Source organism: Lutra lutra, chromosome 8, assembly GCF_902655055.1.
Source record: "Lutra lutra chromosome 8, mLutLut1.2, whole genome shotgun sequence".
Lineage (NCBI taxonomy): Eukaryota > Metazoa > Chordata > Mammalia > Carnivora > Mustelidae > Lutra > Lutra lutra.
In genome coordinates, this window is record NC_062285.1 from 59889460 (window position 1) to 59910292 (window position 20833).

Here is a 20833-nt window from a genome sequence, read left to right on the forward strand (position 1 = left end):
GTCCTACCTTGCAGAAAGTGGTTGATTTTCTGTTTCTGGAATTGCTGTTCTTCTTCTCTTCAATCTCCCATTGGATTTATAGGTGTTTGCAATCTTTAGATAAGCTATTTAGCTGATCTCCCGCTACCTGAAGTAGTCTCAGCCTGCTACTTCTCCGCCATCTTGACTCTTCCTCCTATAATTAAAATATTTTTTGAAAACTAAATTATATATATGTGTATGTGTGTACATACACATGTCCGTATATATAAAATTCATTTTATACAAACACACACAGATTAAGACATATACAGACAATACCATACTGATTCCTATGGATACTTCCCTAGTTACCAGGTATAATTAGGCCAAATATCTTTAACAACTCCTCCCCTTCTGTTTCCCTGAAGAATAGGAGGGATCACAGGAAAGCTACTGAAACTTACATTCTGCTTATATACTTTACCATGACCACCTATTTGTTGTATTATAAGATACAAATTAGTATTTAGTTATTTTAAAATGTTAAAAATTAGCCTCACTTGATTAATATTAATTTTGATAAATGTTAAACCCAGTTGAATGAATAAAATCATCTCATACACACATGAAAGGATAATCTGGAGCTTAGCTGTGATTCCCCTTTCAGATCCCAAGCGAATTCTCTGAGGGTCCATATGGCCTGTATGTTCTATGTGCCTGAGGGAAAGACTCTGAATTCTCTTTTCTAACCCTGCTTCTCTTTAGTTCCCAGGAGACTAGCAGGAAAGCACATCTAGGAGTTCAAGTTGATTGCTTCAGTTTACAAGTTGCAAAGGTCACATGTGAGAAAATCCCTAATGCCTTTTCTCTCTCTTTTTTTTTTTTTGTAATTTTATTTTATTTTTTTCAGTGTTCCAAGATTCATTGTTTATACACCACACCCAGTACTCCATGCAATATATGCCCTCCTTAATGTCTTCTTAAAAGTTCAAGCTTCTTAGCAACTTAGACTGTAGCTTCAAGCTGTAACTCCTAGGAATATATATTATTGAGCCAGTCCCCCGTGGTCCTTAGTTCAGCCTAAACCAACTGGTCTTTTGATTGGTGGGGCATCAGAGTCCTTTGTTCAGATAATGCTATCAGCAAAATATTTAGAGTTACAAGGAAAATATGCAAAATGTTAATTCCCAGAGTCGGGAAGTTGTAGTACATCTTACATTAATGAGTATCACCTGACCCCTGATCCTTTAACCTATTGACTCAAAACTTCAGGACACTTTCTCCACTAAGAGAATTCAAGAGTATGAAAATGTTCTTCTGAATCCTCTGATGATTTTGCCTCCTCCTAACCTACTCCTTGAGGTGCTTCCTTTTCCCCCTCACTCCATTCCTCTCTTCTTTCTTTCTAAGAGGCTTAGATTCCCCTTGAATATTTCCTACTCTTCATAACCCATTCCTCAAGTAACTGAAAATAAATATGCATATATTGGAAAAATAATATACACAATTCATCATCTCTTATTGCCAACATATATTTCACTACAAATATGAATTTTCTCTTTTTTATTGTGTTAGTCATGATACAGTACATCATTCATTTTTGATGTAGTGTTTCAAGATTCATTGTTTACATATAACACCGAGTGCTCCATGCAATACGTGCCCCCCTTAATACCTACCACCAGGCTCACCCATCCTCCCACTTCCTTCCCTCTAAAACCTTCAGTTTGTTTCTTGGAGTCCACAGTCTCTCATGGTTCGTTTCCCCCAGAAGTCCTCCCCAATCTCCCCTAATACAGGATTCTCAGTACTACCTGAAAAAGCTGAATTATTTTCCCTGGGTATGAATAATTTGTCAGTGAATCTCAAAGTATAGCTGCCAGTAACACCTGGTGTTACTGGTTATTCAGATAGGTAATTGAACTTAGTCATCCAGTGCTTGGTTAACAGTCAAGAGAAGAGAGACCAGTCTTTGATCAACTGAATATAGTTAGTTGTATTCAGTTAGAAGGAAAGGCCGGGGCAGCGGGGTGGACTTGGACAGCATTAAACAGTAGTTATCCTGAGTCTGAGGTTACAAGGCATGTTTGTTAGAACAAAGCAAGTGAACACAGGCAAGTTTTAGAGTGTGAAAATGTGGGTTGGGTTAGCATGTGGACTTCCAAGCTGGCTGAGACTTTGACAGGAGCAGAGTTTGCTTTAAGCTCAGCATGGGATATGTAATCAGATATCCTGTTCCAGGGGAACAGCTTCTCTGATCAAACGCAAGTAGGGCATTTCATCCAATAGCACACTAGGGTTATAACTTGACTGATTATCTTGGGCTGAAATTTTTTCATTGAATTTCTTTAAATTCTAAATATTAAGGAGGGCATGTGTGGTGATGAGCACTGGCTTTTATATGCAACTAATGCATTTTTGAACACTACAACAAAAACTAATGATGTATTATATGTTGGCTAATTGAACATAATAAAAAATAAAAATTAATCTTTATTAAAGGCAATAAGAGTAAAATTTAAAAAACAAACAAACAAACAAAAATTCTTACCATGCTAATTCAGCACTCTAGACTTTGTCTTCTACAGTGCCAGAGACTGAATCTTTTACCCCATCTTAGCTTCCTGATCTCAAAATAACACTCATCACTTTGTCATACAAATAGTTACACCTACGAAATCTGAATTTCAGACCTTCCTCTATCTTACCACTATCTCCAAAATTTATAACTTGCTTACCCTAGTGTTCCTACAGAAGCAGAAGCAGTTCTTTGGACCCAAACTAATGGATTTACTGCCTTTGCCCTAGCCATAATCCTCTGCACATTCCCCACTTAATTCTTTATATAGCCTTGTTTCTGTGATCTATTCACTTTGAAAACATGCTTTATTTTTCTTACCTTTTTTTTCTTTGTCCCTGCATATTCTTGGAAAAAACAAACCACATTTAATACCAAAACTAAATTGGAAGAAATCAGAGAGGGAGACAAACCATGAGAGACTCTTGACTCTGGGAAACAAACTGAGGGTTAAGGAAGGGAGGTGGGTGAGGGGATGGGGTAAACTGGGTGATGGACATTAAGGACATTATGAACATAACATCATCTGATGTGATAAGCAATGGGTGTTATATGCAACTAAGAAATCATTGAACACTGCATGAAAAACTATTGATATACTATATGTTGGCTAATTGAATTTAAATTAAAAAAAATAATACCAAATCACTTTCTGTTCCATGCATATGCTTAAGCAGCTAACTATTACTGAAGATAATCACATACTTGTTCTACTTAGTCCCCAAATCTCAAATGGGCAAATATATCACAGGTAATCTTACTGCATTTCCTTCGTAAATTAGTCTTCTACTTGATGTACCTGAGTTTTGTGTTCTTAGGTCATCAAAATCCCTCACCACTAAAAGCACACACCATATATACACACAAATGATAGATAGATAAATAGATAGGCAGATAGATAGGGAGACTCTCTTCACAATTGCATCTCATATTTCATCAAAAACTTTGCAGTGATCAGCTAGAAAGTCTCTCATATTCCAGCCATAAAATCTACCAAGCTAGCTGCCTCAGTCACCGCTCTCTTTACCTTACTTCTTATTTACAAGAGATAAAGGGCCTCTCCTCCTACCTATGGACAAAAACACTTGTGCTCTGGATCATTTATTGTCCCTTTATCAAGGATCTTACTTCTGTTATTTACCTTTTACTTTGCCACATCATCAAATTTTCTCTATTTCCACAAAATATACAAAGGGTGTGGTGCAAAAACAATGAATACTGTTATGCTGAAAAAAAATTAAAAAAAAAAAGAATTATATTGAAAAAAAATGTTCTCTGTGTTATTATCCATCTTAAAAATAAAGAAGGGAACCTCTAGAGGCATAAGATGAGGGTCTACAAAATTACATAAGGAGTTGATAGGGGGTGGTGGACTCTCATCCAAGAATATCAAATTTACTGTCGTGATTAGGAAGTCAGCTTGGAAATATTTGAACCTGGTTTCCAGTACATTTGTAAAATGATGTACAAGATCAGAAGGGCTAAGGCAGTGAGGGTAATTGGGAGGCACAAAAGGAGTTCTAGTATCTCTTGGATTCCCAGGGTAAATATTTTTATCACTATGGGAAAACCACAGCATGTTTAGTGAGTTCATCCTCTTTAGGTTGTCTCCTGACCCTCAGACCCAGATTCTGCTCTTCATGTTATTTCTGGTGATTTACCTCCTCACTCTGATGGGGAACCTGGTGATGCTGCTGGTGATTAGGGCTGATTCCCATCCCCCATGTACTTCTCCCATGTCCATGTACTTCTTTTTGAGCCATCTCTTCTTCCTGGACCTCTGCCACTCATCTGTCACAGTCCCTAAGAAGCTGGAAAATCTACTTTCTGAAAGCAAAACCATCTTTGTAGAGAGCTGCCTGGCTCAGGCCTTCTTTTTGTTTGCCACCAGGGATACTGAGGCCTATCTACTGGCTGTGATGACCTATGACTGCCATGTAGCCATCATCTCCACTTTCTTCTGTGGTCAGGTCATGTGCAACCAGCTCTGTGTTGGAGTGGTGTGAGGTTCCTGGGGCCTTTGCTGATCATCAATATCCTCTTGGCTGTCAATTTAGACTACTGTGTGGATCAAACTATTTCTCACTTCAGCTGTGAGCTGTCTTCTCTCTTCTCTCTGTCTTGCTCTGATAACCTCCACCAAATTCATATTCCTGTTCTGCTCCTCTGTCTTGAATTTCTTTGGAACTTTCCTTATACCTGCATTGCCTCCACCATCCTGAGCATCAGCTCCACTTCATGTAGAAGCAAGATTTTTTCTACTTGCTTTTCTCACCTCATTACTGTGATCTTGTTCTATGGTTCAGTTTTATGTTTTATGATTGGAGTTGATGTTCTCCTTACAGTACAATGTGGTCATTCCCATGCTGAACCCTGTATTTACACTTGGCAGAACAAGGAAGTGGAGACAGCCTTGAGAAGAATGTTATGAAGATATGTTAATTCTTTCGCATAGTGGACCAGAGAAACAGGACTATGGAGAAGCTAAACTACTTTGCCATAAGATATTTTGTAACTAAAAATTAGGATTCTTTCCCCTCTCCCTCCCTCCCTCTCTCTTTCTTTCTCTCTCTCTCTGCATTAGACTCCATGCTCAGTGGGGAGTCTGCTTGAGATTCTTTCCCTCTCCTTCTGCCCTTCCCCCCACTCACACGCATGCACATGTTCTCTGTCGCTCTCTCTAAAATAAGTAAATCTTTTTTAAAAAGGAAAAAAAGGGGGAGCCTGTGTGGCTCAGTTGTTAAATGTCTGAATTCAGCTCAGGTCATGATTCCAGGGTTCTGGGATTGAGCCCCGCATCCAGCACTGTACTCAACAGGAAGCTTGCTTCTCCTTCTCCCACTTGCCTTGCTTCTGTTCCGTCTCTCGCTCTCTCCATTGAATAAATAAAACCTTAAAAAAATAAAAAATAAAAAATGAAAAAATAAAGACACACCCTAACTTAAATGTTTTAGACATATAATCCTCTTTAATTATTTCATCAACCTTATATGACCTAAGTACTATTATTCCTGTTTCACCAGTCTGAATCCAGAGTCCATTTTTACAAATGCTTTCTTAGTGTGGTATCCTTTGCAAAATACCTTTTTCTTTTCTTTTTTTCCCCTGCCAAAGATTTTATTTATTTATTTATTTTTTGCACACATGAGAGAGAGAGAGAGAGTGAGCAAGAGCAAGCTCGAGTGGTAGGGAAGCAGAGGGAAAAGCAGACTCCCCACTGAGCAGGGAGCCCAATGTGAGACTCATTCCAGGACCCTGGGATCATGATCTGAGCCAAAGGCAGACACTAACTGAGCCACCCAGGTGCCCAAAACATCCTTTTCTTAACTAGCGTGAACCAAATTAAAATTATATTGGTTGGAACCAAAGAATCCAAACTGGTATTCAAATTGGCACTAAAAAGTAAGTTATGTTCTTCACTTGAGCTGCAGTAAAATGTGTGGGCTTTTAAAATTAATATATAAGGAATTGCAAAAAACAGGAAATCTATTTATATTCCCTTATAATTCTCTTATATTCTCACCATGGTATTCAAAGGTGAGTGTACTTACCACCCTGAACACCTCAAATTATGCACCCATTGATAATGAAGTTATAATGATTAAGACACTGCTGCTCTCATCTTGGATGTTGGGGATAAGATTATTAATACTCAAGGATAATTTCAAGCAAGACAAATTCAAATCTAGAAATTCTGACCTTACTTATGGCTTAGAGACAATCTAAAGCCAAGCTTTTAGAAGTTCATTCTCTAGCTTACTGAATTACAATCCTATTAGAATTAACTATCATATTGGATTGCATGTGTAAAATTAGGGAATTGGTCAAGAGTTTAACAGTGACACCTAGCAGAATTTGAGGTCTCAGAGTACCAAACTTCCAAACGACTAAGAAACACTCCTGCAGCTGCATCTGGCTGGCTCAATCGATGGAGTGACTGACTCTTGATCTTGAGATAGTGAGTTTGAACCCCACTCTGGGTATGGAGATGACTTAAAAAAAAATCTTAAAAAAAAAACAAAAAAACACCTACTGCACTTCCCTCAGCCAGCTTCTTCCTCCTTTAATGCAAAAGCACACGATTCTCCTCATGCCTTCCCTTCCTGTTACTCTGTTAGTTTCCAAGAGCCAAAATTAATGGAACTTGGGGTGGAATGAAGATCCAGAAAAGAAATTAGGAAATTTCCATTTAAAACAATAGTCCATTAATTCCTATTTCTAAACTGTGGAGATAATTTGTGGGAAATGATTTTAAGTATGTTCAAGCAAGGAGTGGACTTGACATTTAAAAAATAATTTTAAAATCTTTTTACACATAAAGATATCTATATAATTTTATGAGAATATGTAAATGAGATTATTTTATGTAAGGTGCTTCATGGTGGTCCAATCTTATTTTTTTTTTCTTCACCTACCTCTCCTTTCCCCAATTTCTATTCTTCCTTCAACCACTACCTCCCTCTCTAGAAACCCATTAACTGAATATATTTTCTTTCATCACTTCCTCATACTCATATAATCACACATAAGTCCTCATACATATGTGCACAGATATACATATTCATTTTACATATTCAGCTGTTCTGTTTTTTTAAAAGACTTTTAATTCTGATCTCAGGCTGATTTCATGGGTGATCGGAGTTCTTTGGTAGGTAATCAGCTCACTTTAGGGTACAGGTTGAAAAGGCGCCTCCTCCTACTTCCCTGCCATCTTGTCTCCTCTATCACTTTACACCAGTTAGAATGGCCAAAATTAGCAAGACAGGAAACAACATGTGTTGGAGGGGATGTGGAGAAAGGGGAACCCTCTTACACTGTTGGTGGGAATGCAAGTTGGTGCAGCCACTTCGGAGAACAGTGTGGAGATTCCTCAAGAAATTAAAAATAGAGCTTCCCTATGACCCTGCCATTGCACTACTGGGTATTTACCCCAAAGATACAGATGTAGTGAAAAGAAGGGCCATCTGTACCCCAATGTTTATAACAGCAATGGCCGCGGTCGCCAAACTGTGGAAAGAACCAAGATGCCCTTCAACGGACGAATGGATAAGGAAGAAGTGGTCCATATACACTATGGAGTATTATGCCTCCATCAGAAAGGATGAATTTGTGGAGCATAACAAATAGCATGGAGGACAAGGGGAGATGGAGAGGAGAAGGGAGTTGAGGGAAATTGGAAGGGGAGGTGAACCATGAGAGACTATGGACTCTGAAAACAATCTGAGGGGTTTGAAGGGCCTGGGGGGGGGTGGGAGGTTGGGGGAACCAGGTGGTGGGTATTAGAGAGGGCACGGATTGCATGGAGCACGGGGTGTGGTGCAAAAACAATGAATACTGTTATGCTGGAAAAAAAAAGACTTTTAAAACTTCCTTTAAATATCAGGTTTTGGGTGCCTGGGTGGCTCAGTTGGTTGGGTGACTGGCTTTGGCTCAGGTCGTAGTCCTGCAGTCCTGGGATTGAGTCTCCCATCAGGCTCCCAGCTCCATGGGGAGTCTGCTTCTCTCTCCGACCTTTTCCCTTCTCCCTTCTCTCTCTCAAATAAATAAAAATAAATATCTTAAAAAAAATAAATATCAGGTTTTATAAATCAAACCACTATGAGATACCACTTCACACCAGTCAGAATGGCTAAAATTAACAAATCAGAAAACAACAGATGTTGGCGAGGATGCAGAGAAAAGAGATCCCCCTTACACTGTTGGTGGGAATGCAAACTGGTGTACCCACTCTGGAAAACAAGTTGAAAACAAGTTGAAAATAGAGCTCCCCTACAATGCAGCAATTGCACTGCTGGGTATTTACCCAAAGATACAGATGTAGTTATCTGAAGGGGCACCTACACCCCAATTTTATAGCAGCAATATCCACAGTAGCCAAACAATGGAAAGAGACTAGATGTCCATTGACAGATGAATAGATAAAGAAGGTGTGGTGTATATATAAAATGGAATATTACTCAGCCATCAAAAAATGAAATTGTGCCATTTGCAACTGTGTGGATAGAGCTAGAGGGTATTATGCCAAGTGAAATAAGTCAGTCGGAGAAAGAGAATTATATGACCTCACTCATATGTGCAATTTAAGAAACAAAATCAAGAATCATAGGAGAGGAGAGGAAAAAGATAAAACAAGACAAAATCAGAGAGGGAGACCAACCATAAGAGACTCTTAATCATAGGAAACAAACTGAGAGTTGCTGGAGGGGAGGGGTTGAGGAGATGGGGAACCTGGGTGATGGACATTAAGGGGGGCATATGAAGTAATGAGCACTGGGTATTATATAAGACTGATGAATTAAACTTCTACCTCTGAAACCAATAATACATTACATGTTAATTAATTGAATTTAAATTTTTAAAAGGTGGTATAAAATAATAATAAAATATATTCAGTTGAATTGTTGTTTAACAATAGCTGACCTCAATAACCATACCAGGATCTGGGCCTGCCATTATTGCAAATGCTTACACTTTCTAAGAGAGCAGTATCTTTACCACTTTTGGAGAGATGCATCCATATGCATATATGGCTTTTCTTCAACAAATATGGCAAAAGAAAAAGGGGCAAAATGACTTCTTGATTGATTATTTATTCCATTAGTGTTTCAGTCAATAAATTATGTTCTTAAGGAATTAGCAAAGACTGGCTGTTCTGGTTACCCTAAAACCAAAAATTTCTCCATTTCCTTCTCTTCCCTCAGGAAACTTTATATCTCTGCTACAGTCTTTTACAATGGTAATATAGTTCTAATTGAACATTGAATTGAGTTTATTAAATTTGCTTATAATAATTTATTTGGTGTTATGTGTTGCTTCATTAATATTTTAGGCGTTTGGTTCATACTATGATAATTTTATGGGTCCTGTTAACTTTTACACTACTCAAAAGTGGAACTTATTATGAGAGATTAAATCAATTTTTGAAGTTCAGAACTACAGCCATCCCAGTGGATTTCATCTTAGAATACAGCTGTTGGACTTTTCCTAGAACTACATTCTTATACAACTCCTTGCCTATACTGGATATAATGGATTCCCTTATTTCCTTACTGATTTCTCCTGAGAGCATTTACCTATTAAATCACACATCAGTATTCTTACTTGTCTCTGGTTCTAGGGAATCCAACCTAAGACACTCCGTAATGCTTGATCAATCTCTCCAGCCTCCCAGGAGGTAAATTACCTGATTGGTGAGTTAGGGAGAGGAAGCATTGCTCAATCCCACCTTTCTCCTCTTTCCTATCTGCTCATAGAAAAGGTACATGCTAGTTTACTCATTTGGCCATGTGATAAAAAGGAGCAACCTCTGCCCTCTGTTGAGATATGTGTGGTTTATATTGTGCAATCTATGATGGGATGGACAAATAAATCTAATTTAGGGGGAGTGTCAACTACTCATGACTCAGTAGAGCTCGTGTGTGTGTGTGTGTGTTCCTTATGTTATATTCCTTAGTTTTATTTATTTATTTTATTTCTTAGTTTTATTAGTATTCATTCTTTGTCTTAAGTTGAATTTGTATTAGCAATTAATTTTTTATCACAATTTCTGATTCCTATGAGCATTATTCATTGGGTTCAGAATATAAGTTGAGAAGAATCATCCATTAGTAATCATCTCCTCACCTAAAGTACGCAAATAAAATTTCATAACAGACAACTTTAGAGAGAAAGGGAAACAGAGACAGTACAGAGTACAGAGTACAGTAGTGTGTATACTAGTAAAATAAAAAATATATATGAATATATATGTGTTATAAATATTTCTAAATTTTTGGAGTATCTCTGGGCAGATACACAAGGTAATAATGCAAGAGTAGATATTTATAGTCATTGTGCAGAGTGATATTACAGAGGTCAAATTAAATATATGCATGAATTATGACCTACTGTTTTTCTCTTCCTCCCATCCCATCTCTCCTTCCCCCCCTCACCCTGTCTTTTTCCTTCTCCTTTTACCCTTCTCTCCCTGCTTATATGTGGTCTGTAAAGGAATACATATAAGAGTTTCATTTTAACATTGCTTGTAGAGGAATGGAGTTGTAAACTTAAAATTACATAATGGGTGTCAATCAGAGAAGCAGAAAGGAAAAAAAAAAAAACCTTGGTGGATACATACCATGGGGCACTACAAAGTAGTTAGAAAAAACAGACTAGATACACTGATACTATACTGCTGAATATTAAAACCACAGTGCTGATTGGCAATGCATAAAACAGAGTAAGCCATTTATATAGTAAATAGTAAGCCAAATACTATTTACATAAACTGTACAAACCAACAATATACAAAGGCATGTTCTAATGAAAGGAGATGGGTCTGTGCAATGAGGATAAAAGTAAACAAAGAATATATTTCAGGGAAGTATAATGAAAAAATGCCATGAATTTAGAAATTATACAATATTTAACCACAACAAAAAACAAAGGAAACCAAAAAAACAACAGAAACAAAAACTAAGTTGAAAGCTTGGCTTCAGGCTATGCCTCCAAGAAATGTTGGATACCATCCCAGCTATCTTCTGGGTCCAGTTCAGCTGCCCACCCGTTGACTACTTAAACATCATGGCACCTCTTGTTGACTAGACCAGAGAATCCTTTGTTGTTTTTTTGTTGTTGTTGTTGTTGTTTGTTTGTTTTGTTTTTTTAATTTGTACTTCTATATTTTTTATTTTTTTAAATTTTTTAATTTATTTTCAGCGTAACAGTATTCATTGTTTTTGCACCATACCCAGTGCTCCATGCAATCCGAGCCCTCTCCAATATCCACCACCTGGTTCCCCCATCCTCCCACTCCTGCCCCTTCAAAACCCTCAGATTGTTTTTCAGAGTCCATAGTCTCTCATGGTTCACCTCCCCTTCCAATTTCCCTCAACTTCCTTTTCCTCTCCATCTCCCCTTGTCCTCCATGCTATTTGTTATGCTCCACAAATAAGTGAAACCATATAATAATTGACTCTCTCTGCTTGACTTATTTCACTCAGCATAATCTCTTCCAGTCCCATCCATGTTGCTACAAAAGTTGGGTATTCATCCTTTCTGATGGAGGCATAATACTCCATAGTGTATATGGACCACATCTTCCTTATCCATTCGTCCGTTGAAGGGCATCTTGGTTCTTTCCACAGTTTGGCGACTGCGGCCATTGCTGTTATAAACATTGGGGTACAGATGGCCCTTCTTTTCACTACATCTGTATCTTTGGGGTAAATACCCAGTAGTGCAATGGCAGGGTCATAGGGAAGCTCTATTTTTAATTTCTTGAGGAATCTCCACAGTGTTCTCCAAAGTGGCTGCACCAACTTGCATTCCCACCAACAGTTTAACAGGGTTCCCCTTTCACCACATCCTCTCCAACACATGTTGTTTCCTGTCTTGCTAATTTTGGCCATTCTAACTGGTGTAAGGTGGTATCTCAATTATCCAGGCAATAGCTAGGTTGGAGAAAGCCATGGATGACCAAACGGAATTGATTAGGGCCGAATTGAAAGCGACCAGAGAGGATGTTCACAATGTTAGGGCAGAGCTAAAAGCTACCAGAGATGAGGTTCATAATGCTCTCAATGAGTTCTAATCTAATCTAAATTCTCTCAAAGCTAGGGTAACTGAGACAGAAGATAGAATTAGTGATCTGGAGGACAAACAGATAGAGAGAAAGGATCAGGAGGAAGCCTGGAACAAACAACTTAGAAGCCATGAATACAGAATCAGGGAAATAAATGATGCCATGAAACGTTCAAACGTCAGAATTATTGGAATCCCTGAAGGGGAGGAGAAAGAAAGAAGTCTAGAAGATATAGTGGAACAAGTTCCTCATGAAAATTTTCCCAATCTCGCGAATGGAACCAGCGTTCATGTACTAGAGGCCAAACGGTCTCCACCCAAGATTATAGATTCCAGAAAAACATCAAGGCACCTGATAGTCAAATTGAGGAATCATAATTGTAGATATAATCTCTTGAAAGCCACTAGGACAAAGAGGCTCCTTACTTACAGAGGAAAGCCCATCAGAATAACGTCAGACCTGTCCACAGAGACCTGGTAAGCCAGAAAGGGCTGGCAAGATATATTCAGGGCACTAAATGAGAAGAACATGCAGCCAAGAATACTTTATCCAGCAAGACTGACATTCAAAATGGATGGAGAGATAAAGAGTTTCCAAGGCAAGGCTTAAAAGACTATGCAACCACCAAGCTGACACTGCAGGAAATATTAAGGGGATACTATAAAAGAGGAAAAATCTTAAGAAGAGCATTGAACAGAAATATAGAGAAAATATAGAGAAAGAAGGACTTCAAAGGTAACACGATGTCAATAAAAACGTATCTATCAATAATCACTCTCAATGTGAATGGCCTAAATGCACCCATAAAACGACACAGGGAATCCTTTGTTTTGATAATACTTTTGGGTACTTAGAATGGTCTGAAATCTATTTGGGGGTGGGGTGGGGAGTGAATGTATGACTGGGAATGAAAAACATGAGATTGGGTTTTCAAATAATTACCTGGAGAGAATTGTAACTTTGTTTGTTTGTTTGTTTGTTTGTTTGTTTAAGTAGGCTCCATGACCCTGAGATCAAGAACTGAGCTGAGATCAAGAGTCAGATACTTAACCAACTGAACCACCTAGGCACACCTAGAATTGTAGCTTCTTGATTGATCTTGGCTCTCTTCAGATTACACAGTCCAAGTTCAGAAATGCTTCTGAATATTTTGACTAGTGATTCCTGTAACCTTAATCAATATGGTTCTCTTTTCTCACAAATTATTTCCAGGAAGAAAAACAAAAACCCTGTTTGTCCCCACGATTTGGATAGCTAACTATATGCAAGGTTTCCTGATATCAGACCTATTCACACATCAAGGCAGAAAACCTGTTCACTCTTTCAATCTGCAGAAGATAGAAGCAAGCTACCATCTCACATTCTCCTGGCTATCTGCCAGATGTTAAATAACAAAATTCAAACAAGTAAATTTGAAGATCTAATTGGTTAATCATGTTGAACATTTTTTCATGTGTCTGTTAGCCATTTGTATGTCTTCTTTGGAGAAGTGTCTGTTTATGTCTTCTGCCAGTTTTTTTTTTTAATTTTTTATTTTTTTAGTGTTCCAAGATTCACTGTTTATTCACCACACCCAGTGCTCCATGCCATACATGCCCTCCTTAATACTCACCATCAGGCTCACCCAACTCCTTTCCCCTCCCCTCCAAAGCCCTCAGTTTGTTACTGAGGGTCCACAGTCTCTCATGGTTCATTGCTCCCTCTGATTTCCCCCAATTCACTTCTCCTCTCCAACTCCCAATGTCCTCTGTGTTATTCCTTATGCTCCACAAGTAAGTGAAAAAATATGATAATTGAGTCTCTCTGCTTGACATATTTCACTCAGCATAATCTCCTCCAGTCCCGTCCATGTTGATACAAAAGTTAAGTATTCAACCTTTCTGAAGGAGGCATAACATTCCATTGTATATATGGACCATATCTTCTTTTTTTTTCTTTTTTATAAACATATAATATATTTTTATCCCCAGGGGTACAGGTCTGTGAATCGCCAGGTTTACACACTTCACAGCACTCACCATAGTACATACCCTCCCCACTGTCCATAACCCTACCACCCTCTCCCAACCCCCTCCCCCCAGCAACCCTCAGTTTGTTTTGTGAGATTAAGAGTCACTTATGGTTTGTCTCCCTCCCAATCCCATCTTGTTTCGTTTATTCTTCTCCTACCCCCTTAAGCCCCCATGTTGCATCTCCACTTCCTCAAATCATGGACCATATCTTCTTTATCCATTTGTCCATTGAAGGGCATCTTGGCTCTTTCCACAGTTTGGCTATTGTGGACATTGATGCTATGAACATTGGGGTACATATGGCTCTCCTTTTCACTACATCTGTATCTTTGGGGTAAATACCCAGTAGTGCAATTGCAGGGTCACAGGGTAGCTCTATTTTTAATTTCTTAAAGAATCTCCACACTGTTTTCCAAAGTGGCTGCACCAACTTGCATTCCCACCAACAGCATAAGAGAGTTCCCCTTTCTCCACATCCTCTCCAACACTTTTTGTTTACTGTCTTGTTAATTTTGGCCATTCTAACTGATGTAAGGTGGTATCAGTGTGGTTTGGATTTGAATCTCCGTGATGGCTAATGATGATGAACATTTTTTCATGTGAAGGTTAGCCATTTGTATGTCTTCTTTGGAGAAGTGTCTGTTCATGTCTTCTGCCCAGTTTTTGACTTGATTATTTGTTTTTTGGGTGTTGAGTTCTAGAAGTTCTTTATAGATCTTGGATATTAACCCTTTGTCCAAATATCTTCTCCCATTCTGTGGGTTGCCTCTTTGTTTTGTTGACTGTTTTCCTTTGCTTTGTAGAAGCTTTTTATCTTGATGAAGTCCCAAAAGTTCATTTTCACTTTTGTTTCCTTTGCCTTTGGAGAGATGTCTTGAAAGAAGTTGCTGTGGCCAATGTTGAAGAGGTTACTGACTATGTTTTCCTCTAGGATTTTGATGGATTTCTGTCTCTCACATTGAGGTCTTTCATCCATTTAGAGTTCGTCTTTGTGTATGGTGTAAGAGAATGGTCGAGTTTCATTCTTCTGTATATAGCTGTCCAATTTTCCCAGCACCATTTCCATTGGATATTTTTTCCTGCTTTGTCAAAGATTAGTTGACCATAGAGTTGAGGGTCCATATCTGGGGTTGCTATTCTGTTCCATTGATCTATGTGTCTGTTTTTGTGCCAGTACCATGCTGTCTTGGTGATCACAGCTTTGTAATACATCTTGAATAGCATCATTAGCTATCAGGGAAATTCAAATAAAAACCACAGTGAGATACCACCTTACACCAGTTAGAATGGCCAAAATTAACAAGACAGTAAACAACATGTGCTGGAGAGGATGTGGAGAAAGGGGAACCCTCTTACACGGTTGGTGGGAATACAAGTTAGAGCAGCCACTTTGGAAAACAGTGTGGAGATTCCTCAAGAAATTAAAAATAGAGCTACCTGATAACTCAGCAATTGCACTACTGGATGTTACCCCAAAGATACAGATGTAGTGAAAAGAAGGGCCATATGTACCCCAATGTTCATAGCAGCAATGTCCACAATAGCCAAACTGTGGAAGGAGCAAGATGCCCTTCAACGGACAAATGGATAAAGAAGATGTTGTCCATATATATAATGGAATATTACTCAGCCATCAGAAAGGACAAATATCCACCATTTGTATTGACATGGATGGAACTGGAGGGAATTATGCCAAATGAAATAAGCCACACAGAGAAAAACAATTATCATATGGTTTCACTTATATGTGGAACATAAGGAATAACATGGAGGGTATTAGGAGAAGAAAGGGAAAAATGAAGGTGGGGGGGAAATCAGAGGGGGAGACGAACCATGAGAGACTATGGACTCTGGAAAACAAACTGAGGGTTTCAGAGGGGAAGGGAATGGGGGGAAGTGTTAGCCTGGTGATGGGTAGTAAGGAGGGCACGTATTGCAATGGGTACTGTGTATTATACGCAAACAATGAATCATGGAACATTACATCAAAAACTAATGAAGTATTGTATGGTGACTAACATAACATAATAAAAAGGAAAAAAAGATCTAATTGGCTTCAATAAATGATTCATGAATCAGGCAGCACCCCATCTAGCATGTAGAGGCACTCTGAAGACTTGTACACAATGGAAGGTTTATATAGACAGAGGGTGGAGACATGAAAATTATTAGCAAAAGAAAAGGATTGTTCCAGAGGAGGATGTTGGCTAGGGGGAAAAGCAAGGTGTCTTATCATGCAGATGACCTCATGTTTCTTTGGGGGATGGAAAGAACTCAAGTGAGAGACACACTGGCCCTAAGGGAAAGAAAAATTTTCCTAACTGACTGGTTAATGCCACATTTCTGGGGAATTTGAAACTGTAACTAGATGGGGTATTAAGCACTGGTTTGGAAACTCTGTCTAAGAGATGCCATTTTTAGCCCGCAGTTTTCATTTTTTAACACATAGTTGCTAACTTTTCTTAATTCCCTCCTCTCTGCATATTTCACTTGCTGGCTAGGGCGCTTTCTTCCTCTTTGAGTCCTCTAATTATCTAACTTGCAGTGACACTTGGCTCACAGAGCAGACCATTAACCCTACTCTTGCTCCTTACCTGCTTCTTAGGACTCTGTTCCCTTAGTTCTCTATATCTCTGTAGAGATACTGAGCAATTAAATTTAGAATGGTAAACAAATTTCAAATATATGACTGAAGATGTGTTTAATTAGTGCTGAACATTATTCCTAACTAAATCATCACGTTCTAACTAAATCCTCACATTTTGCCAAGAATATTATTACTCCTGTGGTAAATGTGGGGGGGGAAAGAGGGATCAAAACCTTTCCCAAATTCACACATTGAAAACATAGTAGAAATAGGATTGTTATATCTTTACCCAAGCCAATTTTCATTTCCTATGCCTTGGTCCTCTTAACTCATTTCTGGAACATCTTTTTATATTGTGTATCCATTAACAAATTATTGTATATATAGTTTTTTTTTCTTTCAACTTTTATACTAGACTTAAAATTATAGTAGGGGAGAGAGATTGAATTCTACTGAAAGAAAAGGCAGTCGAGTTTTAAATAAAGCACAAATATTATATGACTTCACTTATATATGGAATCTAAAAACTAAAACTAATGAATAATAAAAAAAAAGACTCCTCTTTGAGGAACCTCCATGCTGTTTTCCAGAGCGGTTGTACCAGCTTGCATTCCCACCAACAATGTAGGAGGGTTCCCCTTTCTCCACATTCTTACCAACATCTGTTGTTTCCTGACTTGTTAACTTTAGCCATTCTGACTGGTGTGAGGTGGTATCTCATTGTGGTTTTGATTTGTATTTCCCTGATACCGAGTGATGTGGAGCACTTTTTCATGTGTCTGTTGGCCATCTGGATGTCTTCTTTGCAGAAATGTCTGTTCATGTCTTCTTCCCATTTCTTGATTGTATTATTTGTTCTTTGAGTATTGAGTTTGATAAGTTCTTTATAGATTTTTGATACTGGCCCTTTATCTGGTATGTCATTTGCAAGTATCTTCTCCCATTCTATCAGTTGTCTTTTGGTTTTGTTGACTATTTTCTTTGCTGTGCAAAAGCTTTTTATCTCGACAAAGTCCATATAGTTCCTCTTTTGCCCTTGCTTCCTTGCCTTTGGTAATGTTTCTACAAAGAAGTTGTTGTGGCTGAGGTTGAAAGTTTGCTGCCTGTGTTTTCCTCAGGGATTTTGATGGATTCCTATTGAGGTCTTTCATCCATTTTGAGTCTAATTATGTGCATGGTGTAGGGAAATGTCTGGTTTCATTTTTCTGCATGGGGCTGTCCAATTTTCCCAAAACCATTTGTTGAAGAGACTATCTGTTTTCCAGTGGATGTTCTTTCCTACCTACACATAGAACATAGAACAAAGACCATAGAGCATAGAACAGTAACCTCTTCGACATCAGCCACAGCAACTTCTTTCAAGACAAGTCTCCAAAGGCAAGGGAAACAAAGGCAGAAATTTGGGGACTTCATCGAGATAAAGCACAGCAAAGAAAACTGTCAATAAAACAGAGGCAACCCATGGAATGGGAGAAGATATTGCAAATATGACACTACAGATAAAGGGCTGATATACAAGATCTATAAAGCACTTCTCAAACTCAACACCCCCAAAAAACAAATAAGTCAAAAAATGGGCAGAAGACATGAACAGACACTTCTCCAAAGAAGACATACAAATGGCTAACAGGCACATGAAGAAAAATGTTCCTCATTATCTTGAAGTTCTAGGGAGGAGACAGGGCTAGTGCTTGTGGTATATGTTGTGTTTAGAAATATTATATGATTGGCATAGAACATCTAAGGAAAATAAACTGAAGAGGAGGTCCTGGGAGTAAGCTCTGGAGCACTCTAGCATTTCTAGTTCAAGTTGAAAATGATCCAGCAAGAGAAACAGGAGTACCAGCTATTGAGTAAGGAAGAAAATCAGGTAATTTTTGTATCAAAAAGCCAAGAAAAGTGTTTCAAGGAGGACAGAGAAGTCAGTTGTATCAAATGCCACTGAAAATTCAAGTGAGGAGAAACAGAAAAGCTACATTGGATTTTGCAACTTTGGTTTTGGAAGTAGTTGATAATACCAACAAGAGAAGTTTCAGTTAGCTAGAATAAGATGAGGAGTGAATGTATGAAGAGAAACCACAGATAACTTCATTGACAAGTTTTGCTATGAAGGAGATTTAGAAAATAGAGCCATAGGTGTAGGTGATATGGAGTAAAGGGAGTTTTTGCTTGTTTTTGCTTGTTGCTTTTGGGTTTGCTAGTGAAAAATACTAAAACATTTAGGTGTTTGTGGAAATGGTAACATAGGCAGTTTAATATCAGGATTTTAGGCAGGATAAAGACAAACAAACTTTAAATCAGTTTTAAAATAGCTAGCTGGTGGAAGAGAATTCCTGAAGAAGTTCTAAAAGGCTGGATGAACACTTATGGAAGATGCTGTGTAGAGTTCATGCTTCAGGTTGAAGATTGAAATAAAATGATCCATCCATCGAATTCACTCCATCGAATTCCATGATTCTAGAAGTGAGGCTCGTTTGTAAGAGAGCATAGGTAGGACTATGTGTGCAAGCAAAATGTATAGTGAAGATAAAGTTCTGCCAAACCTGAGGAAGCCCCAGGCTACTCTTTGCCTAGTAGAAGCATTTGCAGGCCCTCAGTGCTCACCCTTTACTCCCACTTACCCAAACTACAGTAGTGGCAAGAGTGCCAGAGGTCCAGATAGCTGACTATTGCCACTTCCCCCATGAATTCAGATTAGCTCCCTGGGGCCCTCATTACTCACTCTCCCTCTCTAATGGCCCACCTGCCATATGGGTACCAAGTAGGAAAAGATTAGAAAAAATGATAAAATTCATACAAACTGGTCAGAAGCTCTCCTCAGAATCAAAAGAGATAAAGAAAGAAGACAAAGGAAGAAAAAAAGATGCCCAAAGCCTCTTATCAGGTAATGGCTCAAACCAGAACCCATGCATATCAACACTTAAGCCTTTATCCAAAACTTAACATAAGGTGACTTGCTTAACTGCTTTAGACACACAGTTTTCAACTTGTTGGGAAAGGAAACCAGTTTTTCTTGAGACCTGAGTTATTTAAGTATCCTTCGTCATTCATCTCTCAAAACAAGGCAGAAGGCAGCAATTCAGGTCTCCAAGGAAAAGCTAGACTCAACAGGCCTTCTCAATCTTCTCTATCCTATAGATGTGAGAAATCTTACTAGGCAACTGTTTCAGATTTTTCATTGCAGAGCAGAGGGAACTGAGCCCAGGAAGAAGAAGCAAAAGTACCTTCCCAAATTCACAAAAGAAGGTCATGACTGGGTTGAGAGGAAATATTTAGGAGGTTGAGGAGTTTGTCACTTTATTAATCCATAATCTGTCATCCTCCTTTATCAGATTTAGGACAAAAGGCTGAGATTCCTATGGGATTGAATTGGGAGATGGCAGTTTAGCTATCAGGTGGGTAGCTGGATAGAGCATTTTTGATTTATGGGTGGCAGTGAGTTCGGAGTAATCTCATTTTCTCTGGTGGGGAATTTCTTAGCTAAATGCCAGGATCTTAAGCTGAAGTTAATTTGAGAGCTCATTTAGCTCATGGCCTCATCTCCAAGCAAGACCAAATATGTAGAAAGCACAGTCTAATTGTTCAGTTCCTCAGAATTTTTTGTATAATGTTAATGTTAGTCACCACACAGTACATCATTAGTTTTTTATGTAGTTTTCCATGATTCACTGTTTGCGTATAACTTTCCAGAGATGAAGCAAAATCTCTAACTTTCCTTTACATTCTTGTTAGAGAAGAAGATTTTTTAAAAAAGTTTTCATTACCTAAAACACTGATCACCTTGTGTCTCCAAAGATTTACTCAGGGAGACCACGAAGTTTGCAACTAGAGTGAGAAATGAAGAAGTGAGAATATCCTTGATACCCCTTTCTTTCTTCCCACTCTGCAAAAGCATAGCATCCTTTACTTTAAGACACTCTCTTTCCTTAAAACACTTTTTCTGGGCAGAGGGGTGGAAGTGTGGTGGGGAGCGGAAGGTTTCTCTACCAGGGAACTTTCAATGCAGAGAAGCTTTATCCTTCAACCTTCCCAGTGGCCTCAGGGACCACTTTTTCCAGCCAAGTTTCCTAGACCATGAATTTGGGATTGAAAAACCAGTAGACAAAGGACAGGCAAAAGGCAGAATAATTAAC

General features: G+C 38.5%; 1 pseudogene; it reads left to right on the top strand.

The window, feature by feature from the left end:
* Positions 1 to 4101: 4101 nt before the first annotated feature.
* LOC125106912 (olfactory receptor 8S1-like) lies at positions 4102 to 4970 on the top strand (annotated as a pseudogene).
* Positions 4971 to 20833: the final 15863 nt, after the last annotated feature.